The sequence below is a fragment of the Neophocaena asiaeorientalis genome, unplaced genomic scaffold (assembly GCF_003031525.2).
Source record: "Neophocaena asiaeorientalis asiaeorientalis breed wild unplaced genomic scaffold, Neophocaena_asiaeorientalis_V1.1 scaffold134, whole genome shotgun sequence".
NCBI lineage: Eukaryota > Metazoa > Chordata > Mammalia > Artiodactyla > Phocoenidae > Neophocaena > Neophocaena asiaeorientalis.
The window spans coordinates 7190384-7194350 of NW_020185339.1; the positions used below are offsets into that span (position 1 = coordinate 7190384).

The window sequence follows — 3967 nt, forward strand, 5'->3', positions numbered from 1 at the left end:
AAGTCTGCATCTTTATTCCTGTCCTGCCCTTAGGTTCTTCAGAACCTTTTTTTTTTTTGAGATTCCATATATATGTGTTAGCATATGGTATTTGTTTTTCTCTTTCTGACTTGAAAGTAAATATTTTAAATGACCTTTTCTCTTATTAAAATATTCATTAATTTAATGTAGCCTAGATGTAGACTTCTAATATATTTTTTAAAAATATGGACTGCTTCACAAATTTGCGTGTCATCCTTGCACAAGGGCCATGCTAATCTTCAGTGTAAAATATATTCCAATCTCAGTATATGTGCTGCCAAAGCGAGCACTAGACTTCTAATATTTATTATAATAAAGGTACCGTAGGAGCATAAATCCCGGTTCATATATTTTAATTTACAAATATATCAATTTGATTGATGAAGTCATTTTTCTGTCCAATCACATTAAATTACATCCATAGCCAAATCTCTGAAGTAAATTATGAACTTATTCAGGAAACAGCCTGCCAAGAGAGTATTTAGCACACAGTAGGCAGTCGAAAAATACTGAAAATAATAAACATATATTCTATCAAGGTGTACATAGTATAGATTTTCAACCACATGTAAACTCTCCAATTGAAATGTTAACAAGTCATTAGTCCCTCATCCAACACACCTGAGAGTTGCTTCCCCTTCCATTAATTGAAATGCATGCTGGAGACAGACATTAACGAATAATAATCTAGTTTACTATGAAAGTAAAGCAATGCTACCACCAATGTACTCTGAGACCATATAATAATGATTTTAGAGTCACTACATTCCTTGTTCCCTCAGTTTATGCTGATATTGAATTGCCTGTCGTAATGTAGAAATAATCACTTGTCAAGAATAATCAGGGAGGGTGAGCTTCAGATGAGTCCTTTCCCATAATCTGGAAAGGCTTCCTAAATTCTCATTCACGGATATTGAATGGTGGGGGGAGGGTCCCTTACTAGATACTGTGCTAGGCATTGGGTATACAGAAGTGAAGAGATGCGGTTCCTGCCCTCAAGAAGCTTATAATCTAGTAGGCAGAAGTTTAAGCTCATACATGCAACAAACTATTATACGAAGTGCTGAGGGAGAAAAAATGAAAACACAAATGAGGAAGTTGTCGGTTCAGAGTTAGGTCTATGGGAGAAAACCTGGAAAAAGTGCTCCCATCATACCTGAGCACATTAGTTCCCTGCTATAAAAGGCATCTGAATGTCTCCACCTTCCTGTGAGAGCTGTAGGAAATGTTAAAGAAAATTAAATACAGGAAAAGAAGGCCTGAGACAATGTGAGAAGGACTGAAGATCAAAGCATGGCTTGCCACAGGACATATATAGGACAACAGGCATAAATTTTCAAAAGCCAAAAGCAAATAGAAGAATCTAAGTTCCTACGGGGTGCTGCACGTGGGCACCGCTATGCACACGTGATATCCTGCCTTATACTGTAGATATATTTTCACTTTGGTTTTCATTCACCAGCCTTGGAAATAATCAAGGGTTGGGGGGCTGACTTACCAGGGCCAAAGCACCCCCAAAAAATTTTCCCCAGCCAGTATTCTGAAAAGATTTGCATGTCCTATAGAAAAAGGATTCCTGGACGTATGTTTCAAAGTCCCAAATTATCTGAGTTCAAGGGCCCAGTGAGCTCCCTGTCCCACTCCCACCTCCCAGAAGGCTACCCCCAGCCAGCTCTGACCACAAGCACGTGGACATATCATCCCCAGCAAGTATTATGTCTCATACTTCTTGCTTGGTATCCTCCTTAGCTCTTGCCACAGTGTCCTGCAAGTAGCTCATTAGATGATTGATAATAATGATGATAACAAACACAGAAACTCTCCAAAGATGACCAGAATGGTAAAATCACAAGATTTTTCCACGTGTTAGAAGTTCTGTGAAAAGTGTGGTTGGTGGACAGGATAGCCTATTAAATACGTTCTATTTATTTTCTATTCCCATTCTCTCTTCCCGACAGTACTGCAGATGATAGCGGGTAGGCTGACATATGTATTCTTTATTTACGCTGCCCATGAAGAAACACGGAGGCTCCTGTTGGTACCAAATAAGGCATTTTATCTGCTTAACATAAGTCACCATATGGAGCAGGTTCTACCTGAGGCCTGCCTGAGTGAAGTCCAAGTCATCGTGAGACCTTATGTCCAACTTATCTAGGGTTCTGATTTACCAAGGAATGTCTCAAGGAGCTGCCCCAGATGCCAGACCTGTGTTAGTAGAACGAGACACAAGAGCCCTAAGCTGTGTCCAATAAGCAGAGGGAAGTCTTTGATCTCCCTGGGCAGCCACACTTCTGTTGCTCGCATCCCCTTCTGAACCCATAAAGCTCCTATTTGTTGCAAGAGCATTTATTTGGAAAATTAAGGGACAAAGGGCTTGTTTGCTTTAATAAAAGCTAAGAACAAGCTCACTAACTGATGGGAAGTTTTATTTGACTCCTGGGTCAGTGGTTTAATTTTACATATGTTCTCATAAATGTAACCGCAGTGTTTTGTGCAAGGATCATCTTGTAAACTAAATGTGCTGGCAGAGGAAAATCCATTTGTGGCACCCAAGACATTAGGGGAATTGGCAGCCATGGAAAACACCTGAAAAGCTTTCCTCCCCAGCCTCACTGATATCCACCAGAAAAGGAATGCTCTTACTCCAACACTCTCCTTGCAAGTGGTGAGCTCTTCTGCCAACTGACCACCTCCTGGGTAAATTTTAATATCAGCAAGGAGAAGCTGGAAGTAACACCAGCACTTATCTCAGTGCTGTTGTTTTGAAGAAAAATATTATATGACTTAGTAATCAGTCTCTCATGTCTCTAACACATTCCTAAACAATGGCAAATGAAGGTAAAACAAATTAAATGGAGAAATTCTCGGGTGTGTGCGTGTGCGTGCACGCACATGAGCACATGCGTGGGTTCACATGCTTTGTTTTCAAGTAGCCAAGACTTACATATTAAAATATACTTACGGGGGACTTCCCTGGTGGCACAGTGGTTAAGAATCCACCTGCCAATGCAGGGGACACGGGTTCGAGCCCTGGTTCGGGAAGATCCCACATGCTGCAGAGCAACTAAGCCGGTGTGCCACAACTACTGAGCCTGCGCTCTAGAGCCTGCATGCCACAACTGCTGAGCCCGCGTGCCTAGAGCCCGTGCTCCACAACAAGAGAAGCCACCGCAATGAGAAGCCCACGCACTGCAACGAAGAGTAGCCCCCACTCGCCACAACTAGAGAAAGCGCAGCAATGAAGACCCAACGCAGCCTAATAAATTAATTAATTAATTTTAAAAAAATAATAAAATATACTTATGGGAACTTTAGAGCCTTGTATGTTTGCCTCAACCTTACCAGGGACAGAAAATCCAACAGTGCAGACAATCCCCATCTGAAGCTGCTGCTATTAAATGTTGGTGGTGTCATGAAATTGACTCAAGACAGTCTCTTCATTTTTTGTAAGCAGTCCTGACACTGGGGTTCCCTAATGTGGTGATCAAAGGGTTATGATAAGGCTCAATGGCTGAAGCTACCAATCGTGATTAGGACCTACCAGATGACACTGTAATAGGTATATTATCTTTAACCCCTTTCCCATACTGCTGAAATCTTACAGGACATAAATTGTTAACCCTGTTTTACAGATCAGGAAATTGAACCTCAGAAAACTTAAAAAGTGGAAAAAAATGATACATGAACTTAAATTAGTCTGACTCCATGGTCAAGCTTTTCCTACATACACACAGCCACTGACTTTATATACCTCTAGGAATACAGCCAGCCACCCAACCTTATTTCCAAGAAACCTGCTTTTCCAGGTGGTTAAAACTCTTGAGAGACACGTGCTATACTTATACTTCCCAGCTAGAAGTAGACGTTGTCATTTACCCAGTCTGCTGAGCTAGGACGAGAGGGCATCCCTCCTCCCACCTGAGATATCAAGGTTTACGGAACATCA

The 3967-nt window shown here is 41.3% G+C and overlaps 1 non-coding gene across 1 annotated transcript; it reads right to left on the bottom strand.

Annotated features, from left to right (window-relative positions):
- Positions 1-200: 200 nt before the first annotated feature.
- LOC112394438 (U6 spliceosomal RNA) lies at positions 201-311 on the bottom strand. Its single transcript, XR_003002131.1, has one exon. It is a non-coding gene; the product is annotated as a U6 spliceosomal RNA (small nuclear RNA).
- Positions 312-3967: the final 3656 nt, after the last annotated feature.